This window comes from Indicator indicator, chromosome 5 (genome assembly GCF_027791375.1).
Source record: "Indicator indicator isolate 239-I01 chromosome 5, UM_Iind_1.1, whole genome shotgun sequence".
Taxonomy (NCBI): domain Eukaryota; kingdom Metazoa; phylum Chordata; class Aves; order Piciformes; family Indicatoridae; genus Indicator; species Indicator indicator.
The window spans coordinates 44,152,979-44,169,676 of NC_072014.1; the positions used below are offsets into that span (position 1 = coordinate 44,152,979).

The window sequence follows — 16,698 nt, forward strand, 5'->3', positions numbered from 1 at the left end:
AAGGCCCTGCCTGCTGTGTCTGCTGATAAATGAGTGCCTGCAGGTGATGATGCAAAGCAGGCAGCCAGGGCCGGGCCCGGTGGGTTCAGGGCTGACAGTACACTGTGTGGTTGTGCCTCACCACAACACGGGACCCTCCCTGCCTTGTTTTCAACGTGAGCAGCCAGAGACAATGCTGGCAGCACTCACAGTGCCATGCACTTCTGCTTGGCCTTTGCATCAGCCAATCACACCCTGCCCTGCCACCAGAGCAAAGCTGCTCTCGTGGGGATGTGAATCCCCTGCTGCAAAGGAGCAACGGTAAAGCCCCGGGACAGCACTGCTGCCCCTCGGGCGTTAGGGCAGGGCTCACGCTCCTTTCTGCTACAGCCTTACCCAAAGAGAACAGATCAGGTTTCACTGGTTTACTACACTATTTCAATAGGACTGCTTTAGAAACAGCTCTTAAGAAAGGAAAACTGATAAAAGGCGACTTTGGTTACAGAGGGACAGAGTGAAGAGAGGGGGAGGAAAAGGGAGGAAATTCATGGGACCACAGGTTTGTCCTTTGCTATCCGCTTCTAGCGAGCTCATCTCTGAGCAAAAAGGAAAGCCACAGCTCCCTCTGGAGCTCATCAGCAAGCAAAGGTCACAGGAGAGCAGTGCTGAAAGCGCTGAACATCCTCCTCCTCCCTTCTCCTCAGCACGAAGCCCACCTGCAGCCTGACCTTGGCCTCTCTTTCGGCACTGAACCTTCTTGCTGCTCCTCTGGCATGCGGCTAGCTGGACTTTACAGCCGGGCTGGAACACAGATCCATGCTTCTGCATGCCTCTGTTCCATCCTGCCCACTTTGCAGCACATAAATCATCACACTGACACCAGGACTTTTCAGATTGGGGCTCAAAGTTAGTAGCTAAGTATTTCTCCATCTCAGTAATTCCTGCAGGCAGGATTTATAGCCAGTATGCTCTGCTCTGTATAACTGTGGCCCATCCTTCTAGCTCTGCTTTCTCCTCTTCCCTCCCCCTCTCTGTTTCCTTCCTGCTACCATGAGGACTTTGCTTGCATGAGAGCTAGAGGCAGACTAATTGGAAATGTGAACACCGAGTTTGGAAGGCAGCTTCTTGCTAAGCAGTGTCACTGATTCCCCACATCCCAGCCTCCCCATGCCATGTGCCTGCAGATTACTGCTCTCCCAGCTGCATCAGCAGGAAGCTTCACTGCTCCACGAGATAGAATCCTGACAACAGGTGCTATTGTTCTCTGGAGCACCTTCACTGGGTAGGCAGATTTACCCCAGGTGTCTGCACCCAGCCAGTGTGCAAGCCAGAGGTCCAGCAAAGAGCAGCGCAGCCTGCCCTAGGGCTGAGTGGGCACAATCCACACAGCTCATCTGGATCGGCGCAGGAGCCTTTTGTGCTGGACTCGCTTGGCTCACGTCAAGGATGTGTTCCACAGCAGCAACTGTCTGCCCAAGACCTCTGGAGGGCCAGTGCCCTCAGATAGTGCTGCTGGGAAATGGGTGAGCAGCTGCTCACAGCAGAGATCTGCAGCCTCCTGCTAACAGCATCAGCTCTGTACAGGAGCTGCCTTGTTGCCTCGCTGATTCACCGTCTGCAGACATAGCAAAAGGAAAGCTGTTCAGCCCTCACCTGCGTTTCCAGCCCATGTAGCAGAGTGTTCATGTTGGAGCCCATCTTCCTTTAGTAGGAAATATGATAGAAGGCAAAGAACACAAACAAATCAGGGATCCTGCTGTCTTTCCCATTCAGCTAATAGAGCATGATCCGTGCATCTTGCCTGGGGGAACAGGGAGAGCTTTGACTTCCCAGAGGCAGGGAGAGAACCAGAGACAGTGACTCAAGGTACAGCCTGGCTTGTGGTCTGCCCTCAGAGCACTGCTCCTCCCTGTGATAAACCATGAGCTGACCTTTCCTAAGAGCTGCAGTTTGTTCATATCTGAGTAGATGATGCATTTATTTTAATGGGGGTTAGACCACTGGCAGTTGTCTCTTAATTTACTTTGCAGGAAGAGAACAAGGATGTATCAAGGTAAGAACTGAATATATACCCTACATAAGCCTAAAAGTCTTATTACATTTTCATTCTTTCCACAAGCAAAACATTGACAGACTACAGCATGGATTTTACTAGGCTTTGAGCCAGCATTTCTTAACCTGTTTCTCCAAGGCACTAGAGACACTGCTGGGTATAAAGGCTTCAGTAAAGAGCAGGACCTCCTGAACTCCTGCTTGTCTCTGTGCAGTGGGCTCCTGGGTGAGGCTAAGTGCTTTTGTCTACTAACTGATTTAATAAACAATACTTTTGAGGGTCTGTTTTTAATCAAAATGTTTGTTAAATGTCTCTTTAAGAAGGAACATGGGATCTACCCCTTGAAAACCCCAGAGGATGGAACCTTCTGGGGACTAATATTGTCTGTTTACCCTCACAAAGACACTGGCAAGAGAATCCTCTTCAGCACTGACTCCCAAGTAAGCCTCAGCCTCCTTCCAAAGCCAGATCAAAAGAGGATGCCTAACAGTTTGGTGCAGTGCCCATGCAGACAGCAGGCCTCTTCTCAGTACCCTGATGGGACTCCCACCTGAAGCCCTTGCTCTTTGGCTGGGTTATTGGCTGGACCCCAACAGCCTGTGGCTGGTCTTCTGGGCTTGAGACTGTCTCCCATGCCACTGAGGTTCTCTTTGATCACTCTGCTTGAATTTCCCTTTTTCTTTGTATGGAAGAAAATAAACCAAATTGCATTGAGCCCAGGAGCTGGCTCAGCACAATGAGAACGTGTCTCAGTAGCAGGTCACACTGCAGCCACAGGAGCTGCCACAATAAGCAGCAGAGGAAAACAAAGTCTATGAGAACCCTCTTTCACTCCTTAGTCAGGCATGGCAAGAAACCAGCTCAACAGAGCAATCTATACACATGCTGCACTAATAAAACACAGAGTATTCCTTGGTGAAGGGAAACTCTTACCCAAAGCAAGGCTCTCACAGGATGAGAGCATCAGCTGTGCTGAGAGGGTACTTTACAATTCCCCACATTAATTATACACTAACAGTTGCAAAGATGAGAACAGAGTATAGCTGCAGCCTCTTTCAAATTAATAGTGTTGCAATCAGACTGAAACTAAACAATAAACCAGGAAAAGGTTTTGTTAACAGTCTGGAGATCTGACAGTTCCTGGCAGCATATCCCCAAGTGTAACCCTGTGCACCTGCACATGCTCATGTTGCTTGCAGTGGATTTCCTTCTGAAAGGTGAAGAAATATTTTGTGTCTCTACAAAGATTTTCACCTGATAAGAGACAGCTGCAATATGAGGATCAGGACACCCAGAGGGAGAAGCATTTCAGCCCAAGAGAGAGGAGAGTCCCCTCTCTGCACTGGAGTGAAAATCACACACTGGTTCCAACAGCTTCCTGAGGTTTAGGATTGTTGCCCATCACTCACTAGCAGGGAACCTTTTGGAGGTACAGATGGAGAGATCAGGATCTTCTGAAACTGACAGAAGAACTTGCCATCTGATGAGAAGGACTTGCAGAGCACTGCACACCAACTCTCAGAGCTCAGCCTAGCACCTTGGTAGCTTTGCCATTCAGTATTAATCACTTTTCCCATTTTTCCTGAACTAATACCTCAATCACATTTATTTCCTGCTTTAATATCTCTAATAGGCCCCATAGGTATATCAGAGCAGACATCAGAAGGCAGGGCAGACATAATTAGGCAAAGCACTGGCATTGCTTTGCTGTCTATGTGGCCTGCAATTTTTCAGGCTGTTTTTGTTTCCGAGCTGTGTCCTAGATCATGCAAACTAATTCATGCTGTGGAGCCGAGTGGTGAAATGAACACATTATAAATGCAAACTGTCACCACACCTATCACAATTACATTTACAGCTCCCTCTGTGCCTTGTAGTAATTTGTTCTCCTGCACTGCATCCCTCGGAGGTTTCTACCAGGTTATTTTTACTATTCAGAAAGGTAATTTATAGAAGGAGTGCTTTGCATCTCTGTCAGAGATACGTGAAGCAAGAAATAGGGATGAGAAAACCTTGGAATGATTGGTAGCTTGATATGGATATGGAGCTGGATTTGAGGAGAACCTTGCAGAGAAACTGCAAAGAGTTTCCTTGCCTGACAAGCATTCCTGCTTCTCAGCTTTTAATTTGTGCCTGTAATTACTGACGTGCAGCGGGTCACACATCCCAGGCTACTCCGCTACAACTTAAAGCTATTTCTTTATTTACCAACCCAGCACAAATGAGGAGTACCAGAGAAAAGCAAGCTCTGGGACAACAGACATGCCTGAAATTCAGCACAGGCAAAACTAGTTCCTTGTTGCCCTTGGAAGCAGCAAAAAGGGGATTAGAAATTGCCTGTGTCCCACATCCGTAACCGCTCCTCAGAGCAATGTGCAATGGACCTTCCCAGCTGCACTGCTACATCCATCTTGCTAATGATCTGTTGAGCATCACTTACACCCTTTGCAGGGGACAAAGACAGCTTTTACCTCCCCTGCTTGCTGCTGGAGTCCAAACTGTGGTGCCCTTGGCCGCAACACACCCATTTCCTGATCCACTTTCTAAAGGATTAGAGATACTCAGCAGGATCCAATCTTTGTTTGGAGCCCACAAGCATCCAACCAGTCGTTTCCTTACTGCAGTCAGGATAATGTTTCATCTGAGCAGTGGGATGCAGAATGCATCCACAGGAGGTGGGAACCCTTCACCCTGGTGGCTCATCTGAACCATACTCCTCTGTCAAGCTGCTGACCTGAGCTTCCAGGCCTTCTCCTGTTACAAATTCAGCACATCCCCACATTTCCAGGCTGCAGTTCAATGATTTTGCCATTCCTGGCACACAGCTTCTCCCTGTTTCCTGTAACTGATCAATAAGTGTTGTATAATAGCTATAAACATCGGGAAAGGACTAAAGGGCCTCTTTTAACAGAGGCCCCACTGTTCTCATGTCTGTGGTTTTTGATTTTGTTCTCAGCTTGTATTCTGTCACTTGGATTTCCCTGACAGGAGCAGTCAGTGGTATTTGTAACTCTGTCCTGTGCTCTGTGTCCTCACTGTGCTGTACCTCCCTAGCTACAGCTCTGTGTTTTTTAGTGTCAGAGCAAGTCAAGACAACCCCCAGGCTGAAAGAAGAACACCCCATTAAAACAACATGTGCACACACAAAAGCCAAAGTCATGAGTGGTCAAACCTCCTGCTCCTCAAAGGAACAGTGGAGAGCAAGTGGAAATGTGCACCAGGCCCACAGAGAAGTCAGCCCAAACCCAACTGCAGCCAGCAACAAAAGCAGTGCCTGTGAGTCACAGAGAAGTGACATTTCCAGGATGGTGACTTAAAGGACATGGCCAAGTATTTATCTAGCAGGAGGTATTCTTCTTGCCACAGCTCTGTGTGCTTTGGCAGTAAAGCTGGAGCCTGATGCATTACCTTAGCTGGCCCACACAGATGTTACTGCTTGAGGCTGTTTGCTCTCTTCCATCCAGAAGCAGGGCAATTTTCTCAGTTTCTGCAGGGCATGCAAAGAAAAGGGAAAAAAAAAAAGAAAGAAAAGTTGTCTTGAAAACTACATCACCTAATCAGCACTGCAGAGACATTATCTCCTCAGCAGCAGCAGGCTCAGGGTATACGATGACAGGCAGTTTTGGACTCAGAAACAGCCTGTGCAGGCTGGCTGTTGGGAAGGGACATGGATGCTCAGCTGCAGCAAGGCTTGCTCCTGAAACATTACAGAGCATCCCTTCCTGTCTGCATTCTAAAAGCCTGATTTAATATTCCCTCTAACTTCATGAGGGTGGTGAAGAAGATTGTCCTAGTTCAACAACGTTGCAAGCGCTTCACTAGCTCTTACCTGCTTCAATTAGAAAAGGTGCAATTGAGCACTGGCATCAAAAGGGGACTTGGGTGGAACCTGAAAGGTTCTTTGCCTGCAAATCCACAGCAGCAGTGGGAGTCTGAAGGAACTGTCTGGCTTCTTTTAATGTAAACCTAAGCAACTACTGTTGGCAAACACTTCTGATTGTTACAAGAAGTTTACTCAGTAGCTGCTGGTATTTGTAGTGCAGCAAAGCGTGCCCAGTGCTTACCTTTGCCTGTGCACAGCAGGGATATTGTGCTTCATCCTGTGTGTGGCTATGGGGAACTGTTACTATAAATGAATGGCAAGAAAGGCAGGCAGAGCAAGACACTGGCATTTAACTGTTGATGCTGCTTACACCAGGAGGACCTACTTGATTTTACACACAATGCTTGAGGTGTTGGTTGGGGTTTAAAATGTTAGTAATGTTTGGAAATACTCATCCTGTAGACTGCTTCCCTTTGGCTAACAAAGCCTCATGTCTGCCTGCGTCAAAGATGTTAGTGCTGAACAGCTGAGCTACAGAGCTCCAGGAGGCTGACAAAAGGACCGCACTGGGTCAAGGCAGCCTAGAAATGCTAAGCTATGGAAAGGGTCACAGGACATTTTCAGTGTAAGCATTAAAGCCATCAAAGAGAAATAGCAGCTGCAGAAAGCAGAAGGCTTAGCACTTTTTGAATGCTTCTGACTGCACAGAGGAACTGCCTGCATTTGGTGTGGTGTTCTGTGCAGCACCAGGGCTTTATCTGAACGCCTTCAGCTGCTGGGTGCCTTACCAGAATCACCTGAAGCATGGGATGTAGTCATGCTTCTTCTTTAACCTGCACTATCACCTTCACCATGGGTTCACCTTATCTAACTTATCCCTTTGGGAAAACAAAAGCTTGGGGAAGCCCTTTCCAGCTGTAAGTGGTGGCCTTCCACAACTGTGACCTGCTGTAGGAAAGAATAACTGCAGTGCATATGAAATTCTGTGCTCCTGTCCTCGCTGAAGGGCATGGGAATGCCCACAGTGACAGCCAGGGGAATGGCACGAAGGCTTTACCCACACTACTGACTGCCAGCAAGCTTGCAGCCAGGAGGTGCTGGCAGTACAGGACCCTCCCTACACCTTGATAACCGTCCCAAACTGCAGCACAAAGACATCAATGTCTTTATATCCATGGCATTGGGGACAGCCCCCGAGGCAGGTGGAAAGCTGATCAATGCATTGCTGTCTTTGGGTCAGGATGCCAGGACGTTTCTGGGGAGGGGAAAGAGAGAGAGAGAGAGAGAGAGAGAGAGGAGAGAGAGAGAAAGAGAGAGCGAGAGAGAGAGAGAGCGAGAGAGAGAGAGAGAGAGAGAGTGAGAGAGAGAGAGAGAGAAAGAAAGGAAGAAAGAAAGAAAGGAAGAAAGGAAGAAAGGAAGAAAGAAAGGAAGAAAGGAAGAAAGGAAGAAAGAAAGAAAGAAAGAAAGAAAGAAAGAAAGAAAGAAAGAAAGAAAGAAAGAAAGAAAGAAAGAAAGAAAGAAAGAAAGAAAGAAAGAAAGAAAGAAAGAAAGAAAGAAAGAAAGAAAGAAAGAAAGAAAGAAAGAAAGGAAGAAAGGAAGGAAGAAAGGAAGGAAGGAAGGAAGGAAGGAAGGAAGGAAGGAAGGAAGGAAGGAAGAAAGAAAGAAGAAGAAAGAAAGAAAGAAAGAAAGAAAGAAAGAAAGAAAGAAAGAAAGAAAGAAAGAAAGAAAGAAAGAAAGAAAGAAAGAAAGAAAGAAAGAAAGAAAGAAAGGAAGAAAGGAAGAAAGGAAGAAAGGAAGAAAGAAAGAAAGAAAGAAAGAAAGAAAGAAAGAAAGAAAGAAAGAAAGAAAGAAAGAAAGAAGGAAAGAAAGAAAGAAAAGAAAGAAAGAAAGAAAGAAAGAAAGAAAGAAAGAAAGAAAGAAAGAAGGAAAGGAAGGAAGGAAGGAAGGAAGGAAGGAAGGAAGGAAGGAAGGAAGGAAGGAAGGAAGGAAGGAAGGAAGGAAGGAAGGAAGGAAGGAAGGAAAGAAGGAAGGAAAGAAGGAAGGAAAGAAGGAAAGAAGGAAAGAGAAAACTGTGAGTCTTTGCAAAGTCATGGCAGTGCCTGGGAGGACTGCACTAATATGATTTGCTCTCCTCATGCCTGATAATTTATTTAGCTTTCCTGGGAGAGGCTGTAACATTTTTGTTTGCTATTTTGAAATTAGAGCTTCTCCACAGAGACCGAGGAGTGGGACTAGAAAGGATCTGAACTAGTTATCATCAACACATGTTGAAGTCTACCTGATGGGCATTGAGATGGAATTGTGTTTAAGAAAGTTAAAGAAAGTAAGAACGAGGTGCAGGCAGCAGAGAGGAAGGGGGCAGAGGTCACACTTCCCTCATGTAAAGGTGCTCCTCAATCCCCTAGCAAGAGCAGAAAGTACTTGCCTGGGCAGCAGGCAGTCAGGAGTGCCCCAGCAGCTCAGAAGGGCCGTTCTGCTTCCCTTAGTTCACCTTGAATTGAACTCCTTTGGATTTATCATCCAAGTGAGAGATGCCCTAAGCAAGACCCAATGTGCAGGATGTCTATGCCGTGTTCTCAGAGTCACTTCCTCACTTCTGAGGCAGCTGAACAAAGAAAGTCAACCTGAACTGAAAAATTTTACCTAAGCCAAGCAGGATCTCACCTGTTCCTTAAAGTTCTGTTGAATTACAGTGCAAATTGAGCTGGAAAAAATTCAGTTCCTCTAAAAGTTAACGGTAGTGGTTTGAGTGCCTGTAACTGAAGGAAGGCTCTGTTGTTCTGAACTGTTAAAAAGTCTGCTGCCAGAACAAAGCAGCCAGGAGCATCTCACACTGCAACTGCTGGTAGGAGGTTACAAACACACAGAGAATGGCAGGGGAAACAAATAATAATGGAGAAATGTCCATCTGAAATAGTGCTGCTGTGCTTCTAGTTTCCTGACTTCTGTTCTTCTGACTTCATTTTTAAAGGTTATTTGGAAGACACTGCCCAAGTTTCATATGATCTCAAAATCAAATCTGTTGCCCAGGCAGATGGTGGAGGCCCTGTTATGCAGACATTCAAGGTCAGGCTTGATGGGGCTCTGAGCAACCTGATTCAGTTGAAGATGTCCCTGCTTACTGCAGGGTGTTAGGACAAGATGAGCTCTAGATATCCCTTCCAAACCAATGCATTCTATGATTCTATGACTTTCAAGTGGTTTTTGGACAGCAGGTCAGCAATGGGACACTATGGTCCATGAATATCACAAAGCATAAGGTCAGTTGAAATCTAGAACCAAATGTTGGGATTTGTGGGAGCTATCAGGACTCTGTGCTTCAGATTCCCAAACCCAAGTTATTTTTCTTTAATTCCAAGCGGCTGAACCTTCTGCACACAGTGTTCCTTCCCACCTTGTTCTTCCTTGGTCTGTGCAGGTGTCTGTGAGCCCAGGTGCATGCACAGAGGGAGATGTGTGTGCCCCAGCATCTGCAACTGCCCAGCCGGCTGGGGGGAGGCACTGCCAGCACCCTGAGCAGCTCCTCTGTCCAGCAGCCTGACTGCTGCTGCTCAGGCCAGCCAGCAGCAGCTCTAACCTGTGCTTGACAGTGAAAACAATGGAGTGGGTAGGACCAGCCCTGCTGCCTCAGCAAGTTGCAGAGAGCCTGGTTTAAGGACAGGTAGTACAAAATGCTATAAACATTTGATGCTTGCAAAGGAAAAATGCTGTGCAGGGGAGCCCTGGTTCTGCTTCAGACAGCTGTCTGTTCTACATCTTATTACAGAAATCCATCTTTGGAGCATTAAATTTGAAGCATTGGTTTTATGTTCTAACAGCTTCACAGATTTTGTTATATTTTACAGAGGAATGCCACCTATTTCAAAATACACAACTGTTTAAAGCCTGCTATAAAGCCTCCCAAACTGATAGACTCCCAAGGTCACCAGCCACATCTTGGTGCATAACTTGGAGAATGATGTGCTCTTGCTCTGAAACTCCAGCAGATCTGACTACAGTTACATAAAAACGCAACTAAAAACAGCCCCTCGCCCTACAACATTTCCCAGGAACATTTTTCCCTACGTGGCTCCACATTATCATGAAGCTGACAGATAAACTGAATAGATTTATAATCAGGATGGCAGACTGTATGTAAACCAGATTAAAATACTGGCTCTTTGCCCTCTGGGTTGTGACAGTAAATGTAATTTCAGAAGCAGTGTTTGGGAATTACAATATCAATAATGTATTCAGAAATCCTGCAGGAAGCCTGTGTCCCCCAGACATGTCCCAGCACAGCCACCCACTGCACTAGGGATCAGGCCCACTATGAGGACCCATCTGTGTGTTAGATGGGACACAAAACACAGCACATAGCCATGTGGCATGTGGAGAGCATGGTGAGGCAAGCGTCAGAGCCAGCACAGCTGCCAGAGGGCAGCCACCAAAGACAGGAGCCTTGTGCTGCACACCCCAGAGTCCGGGCAACCGACTGCAGAACAGAGCCCTCCCGGCTCTGCAGAGAGCTCTGTGCAGCCAGGCCTGGCAGGGACTGCCACACAGCTCCTGGCCACCCAGACACATCCAGGGCACTTTCTGACCTGTCTCCTGTCCCTCTGCCCAGCTGTCTGCCTGCAGAGCTGCCTGCACAGTGGGGAATGCACAGGTGCCGGCCTGTGAGAGTGCCATGGAGGCTGGGCTGGGATGCACTGCCAGACCTGTAAGTGCTGCTCTGGTTACTGTGGGTGCAGCCACAGGTCTGTCTGATCCACACACAGGGCACCTCCTACCCTGTGTGCATGGCCTTAGCCTGTCTGACCCACACACAGGGCACCTCCTGCTCTGTGTGCATGGCCTTAGCCTGTCTGACCCACACACAGGGCACCTCCTACCCTGTGTGCATGGCCCTAGCTCATACAGGGACTGGATCACCCTCAGGGCCTTTGCCAACACTTCTCTGTGATTCTGTGGTTCTGTCACGTGCAAGTCAGCCTCAGCACAGCCACACAGCATGGCCAGCACCTAGATTCTGCCTCTGGTTAGTCAGAAATTCCTTCTGCTGCCAGTAAAATCATTACCTTCAAAGACCTGTGTAGACTCAACATCAGCACCTGAAACAGACCTGAAACAGGTTTTACCCACGTGCATGCTGAGCCTGCCCTGTCAGATAAAATTAGTAGTCTTTAAATTAAACAATTGGACATTTGAGGTAAGAAAAGAGGGGCCAGGGCCCAAAGGAAAAGCAGTAGCCCATTCTGTGTCCTCAGGTCCCTGTATGTGCTGACCTGTGAGCCTTGTCCTGTCCATGCTGCACCTGCAGGCTGCCCAGAGGCAGCTGGAAGTGTTTGCGAGTGCAGGGACTTAAGAGCTGGGATAGGAAGGTGTGTCGGTGTGAGCTGAAATTCCCCCCCACCAACAATAACCAGGCTAGCTCAGTCTGGAAGCAAATGAAAAGCTGTATTTACAAGCAGAGTCTAAAATCTATAATGAAATGCAATGAATACGTACAAATATACAAAATTCACAACATTCACAAATATATACAATCAACAGAAAAAGCACAATCGATCTCCCTTTGCTTCCCCCCAAGGGGACCCTCCCAAAGGGGCCTCTCTCTCCCAGGAGCTTCCCCCCCAGACCCCCCTGGACAGAGAAGCAGAGTTTAGTTAGAGTAGAAAGTTGTTAACTTAGCTGCCAAGGTCAGTACGTGTTATCTTCAGCCAGAAGAGAAGAAGAAACAGCAGCCAGACAGCCCAGCAACTGCCCCCACTGCCGAACGCAGAATGTGCAGAATGCCTAATTTGTTTTGGGTAATAGTTCTTAAACATTTCTATCTATCCAATGGAAGTGTTTAGAACAATCGTTATTTTGCTTTCTTACACCCAATAGTGACTTATTTACATTCTTTCACTTTCTCTTTTCTGAACTTTGCAAGGAAAAATTAAAAAGACAGTTTCAAACCATCACAGTCCACCCCTTCTAAACAATTCCATTGGCTGCTACTATCATTTATCTAATCTAAAATAATATCTACAACACTAGGTGAATAAAGACCATAGTCCATTCCGGCTATCTCAGATGTAGATGATTCAAAAGAGTCAAATCACAGGAAAAACAGCTAACAGTTTGTTTCCTCGCAGATGGAGCGAAGAAAGGAACAGGGACTCTCAGGTGACTCAGGGCTCTCAGGGTTCGTGCACTGTAGATCTCATGAACTCTCCTCTTGGGCGCGAGGCTGTGTCTGCGCAACACTCTGAATTTAACCTCTCTCAGCCAAAGTTAGATTTCTTTGTGGAATACACTGAATTTCACCATTTTCTTGCATCACCCAATAGGTGTGACCAGGACCTTCAGCAGAAACCACCCCTCGGACAGGTTTGGCCTCTCCTGAAGGAGAAAATACCCAACCAGTTTTGCCTAACAGATTCTTTTCTCTGATAACAGGAACTCTATCACCTTCCTCCTTTCGCAAGAAATCTGATTGGGCAGGTCCAGCTCGATTCACTGAACCTCTACTATTCACCAACCAGGTTGCTTGTGCTAAATGTTTCTCCCAGTTCTTCAAAGATCCACCCCCCATGGCTTTGAGAGTGGTTTTCAGCAAACCATTGTAGCATTCGATCTTCCCAGCAGCTGGTGCATTGTAGGGAATGTGGAATATCCACTCGATGCCGTGCTCTTTGGCCCAGTTTTTTACAAGATTGTTCTTGAAATGAGTTCCGTTGTCTGACTCAGTCCTCTCTGGAGTTCCGTGTCTCCACAGGATTTGTCTCTCCAGGCCAAGAATGGTGTTACGTGCAGTTGCATGAGGAACTGGATAAGTTTCCAGCCATCCAGTGCTTGCCTCTACCATAGTCAGCACATACTGCTTCCCAGATGGAGAACGAGGTAGAGTGATGTAGTCAATCTGCCAGGCTTCACCATACTTGTACTTGGACCATCGGTCACCGTACCACAAGGGCTTGATCCGCTTTGCCTGCTTAATAGCAGCACAAATGTCACAGTCATGGATGACTTGTGTGATAGCATCCATGGAAATGTCAATGGATCTGTCACGAGCCCATCGGTAGGTTGCATCTCTGCCTTGATGTCCTGACGAGTCATGGGCCCACCGAGCTAAGAACAGCTCACCTCGGTGTTTCCAGTCAAGATCAGGATCAGGATCAGAGTTTGTGTCCACTTGGGAAACTCTTGCAGCTAGATCTGCCTGATGGTTGTGGTGGTGTTCCTCAGTAGCTTTGCTCTTAGGAATGTGAGCATCGATGTGTCTCACTTTCACTGGGATTCTCTCAATACGAGCAGCAATGTCTTGCCACAGATCTGCAGCCCAGATTGGCTTTCCTTTCCTCTGCCAGCCATTCTTCTTCCAGTCTTTCAGCCAACCCCACAAGGCATTGGCTACCATCCACGAGTCGGTGTAGAGATAAAGCTTTGGCCATCTCTCATGTTCAGCTATGTTAAGAGCTAGCTGGACAGCTTTTACCTCTGCAAATTGACTGGATTCTCCTTCTCCATCTCTCGCTTCTGCAACTCTGTGCGTTGGGCTCCACACTGCAGATTTCCATCTCCGCTTGTTCCCAACAAGACGACAGGAACCGTCTGTGAACAAAGCATATCTCTTTTCATCATCAGACAGATCACTGTAAGGAGGAGCTTCCTCAGCACGAGTTACTCTCTCCTCTGGAGGTTTTGCACAGCTTGTGCCTTCTGGCCAGTTTGTGATCACCTCCACCAAACCAGGCCTTTCGAGATTTCCCATTCGAGCTCTCTGTGTTATCAGAGCCATCCACTTAGACCAGGTAGCATCTGTTGCATGATGTGGTGAAGAACCTTTGCCTTTGAACATCCAATTCAGAACTGGCAATCTAGGAGCTAGAAGAAGTTGTGACTCAGTTCCGATCACTTCAGAAGCAGCTTTCACTCCTTCATAAGCAGCTAAAATCTCTTTCTCTGTTGGAGTGTAGTTTGCCTCTGAGCCTCTGTAGCCACGACCCCAGAAACCAAGAGGACGTCCTCGTGTCTCACCTGGAGCTCTTTGCCATAAGCACCAGGTTGGGCCATTGTCACTCGCGGCCGTGTACAGAATATTCTTAATGTCTGGACCAGTTCGGACAGGGCCCAGACCCATCGCTTGGACTACCTCTCGCTTGATCTGGTCAAAGGCTGCTTGTTGCTCAGGACCCCATTGGAAACTGTTTCTCTTTCAAGTCACATCATATAGAGGTTTCACAATCTGACTGTATCCAGGAATGTGCAGTCTCCAAAATCCCACTATGCCTAGGAAGCGCAGGGTTTCTTTCTTGTTGGTGGGATTTGCCATGGTGGAGACTCTGTTTATCACATCCATTGGGATGTGACGGCAACCATCTTGCCACCGCACTCCCAGAAACTGGATTTCTCTGGCAGGTCCTTTCACCTTGTCTCGCTTGATAGCGAAACCAGCTTGCAAGAGAATGTCAATGATTTTGTTACCTTTCTCAAAGACTTCTTCAGCAGTCTCACCCCAGACGATTATGTCATCGATGAACTGAATGTGTTCTGGAGCTCCACCTTTCTCCAAAGCATCATGGATCACTGCATGGCAGATGGTTGAACTGTGAATCCACCCCTGGGGCAAACGATTGAATGTGTATTGAATGCCTCTCCAGGTGAAAGCAAACTGAGGCCTGCATTCCTCTGCTATGGGAATAGAGAAGAAAGCATTAGCAATGTCTATGGTAGCATACCATTTGGCCTGCTTGGATTCCAGCTCATATTGGAGTTCCATCATGTCTGGTACAGCTGCACTCATGGGTGGAGTTACTTCATTCAAGGCACGGAAATCAACTGTCAGACGCCACTCTCCATTCTGCTTTCGCACAGGCCAGATTGGACTGTTGAAAGGTGAATGAGTTTTGCTGATGACCTTCTGACTCTCCAACTGACGAATCAAGTTTTGAATGGGTACCAAAGAGTCACGGTTGGTTCTGTATTGTCTGTGATGCACAGTTTGAGAAGCAACCGGCAGCTTTACATCCTCTATCTCATGTTGTCCCACAACTGCAGATTCATCTGAAAGCTCAGGTCTGATAGACAACTTCAATTTTCCTCCATCAATTTCTACAGTTGCTATTCCAAAAGCCCATTTGTAACCCTTAGGGTCTTTAAAACGCCCTTCTCTCAGAAAGTCAATTCCCAAAATACAAGATGCATTAGGACCTGTTACAATAGTATGTTTCTTCCACTGCTTCCCAGTTAAACTTATATCAACCTCTATCTTAAACAACTCTTGAGATCCACCAGTGACTCCCTGAATAGTTATAGATTCTCCCCCTTGATAATTTGATGGTATTATGGTGCACTGAGCTCCTGTGTCAACCAAGGCCCTGTACTTCTGAAATTTTGAAGTGCCAGGCCACTGGATGTACACATCCCAATAGATTCTGTTATCTCCATTATCCCTTACCTCCCCCTGGCGGAAGGCAGGGCACCCCTAATGGTGGGGATTACCTCCACATGTACAGCTGGCACAACGTCCAGCACCAGAATTAGGATCACTGTTGGAGCTATCAGAGTTGTTCTGGGAAACTGAGGAAGCGACAGCTACCCTCCTGGTATTGCTACCTCGGGATCTGCCCCTCTGCAGCTCCCGTAACCTCTTGAAAAGATCAGAAGTTGGTTGACCATCCCATCTGTTCATGTTCTCACCAAACTGATCACGCAGAGTTATCCAGATACTGCCACGTGATTGCCTCTGCTGTCTGTTTTGGTTTGACCTATTCTGGAATGGCCTCCTTGGAGCATGTCTGTTCCTAACAGCTGAAACTTGTATCCATCTGGAGGAAGAGGAATCAGAATCATCCCCCTTCATCAAGTTGGATATGGAGGTTTTAAATTCCTCCTTCAGCTCTTTCATGCAATTCTTTATTTCTCCAGACAAAGTTTCAATGGCTGAAACCAAAGAAGTACGTGCAAGACTATCCTCCAATTGCCTCATTTGGTCAGTGAAATAGCCAACAGTGGGAGGCACTCCACCATAATTTCTTGCCACAATCCTGCTTGCCAGAATAGTGGCATAATTAGGAGAAGCAAGCTTAATGAGCTTTTTGGCAAGGCCTGTTCCAACAGGAATTTTATCAGGATTCAGAGTCTTATGATCTCCGTATATTATTTCTCTCACAGCAAATTCTCTCAGACGCTTGATTCCCTCAGCTATTGTGGTCCAAGGCTTAGGGTTCCATGGTAAATCATCTCTGCTGGGGTACCTCAGCGAGGCTGCCAGCAGGAGGCGTGCCCACAGAGAAACTTTACCAATGCACTTGCCTAGATGCCTGTCTATGCCTGTATCCTTTGAGAGCATCCCCAACTGAGAGGCCGACTTGTCACCTACCACCAATGCTGGGGCTCCCATATGAAAACACCTGGCTAGCCAAGACAGGACTGGCTCATTATCTCCTCTGATGTAATCCTTCCTCACATGTCTAATTTCCTGTCTGGGTGTATTAGCTGACTGTATGTCATCCTCATCATCATCATCATCATCATCATCATCATCCTGAGGTCGCTGTCCCCATAATCCTATTTTAATCCTCCGTTGAATTTCCTTGAGTTCAGAGGCACTGCCTGCAGTTGCTAATTCAGCAGGGTCTGCATCTCCATCATCCATGTGGGGTCTCAAGAGGTCTGCCAGAGTTTTAAGGCTAACCTTCTCTTCCTCACCAGAAGGATATTTCTTAACAGAGGGACCCTGAGTAGAAGGACCCTCATCTCCATCTGCACCATCTCCTGCAGCATCTGCATCTCCTCCTGCAGCTCCTTTGCGCTTTCTGCTTACAGTGGCCACCAAATTTACTGGATTGGCTTTCACATTCACAGGAGAGTT

The 16,698-nt window shown here is 47.1% G+C and overlaps 1 pseudogene; it reads left to right on the top strand.

The window, feature by feature from the left end:
- LOC128967230 (von Willebrand factor D and EGF domain-containing protein-like) overlaps positions 1-16,698 on the top strand; it is a 193,543-nt pseudogene that overhangs the window by 163,472 nt on the left and 13,373 nt on the right.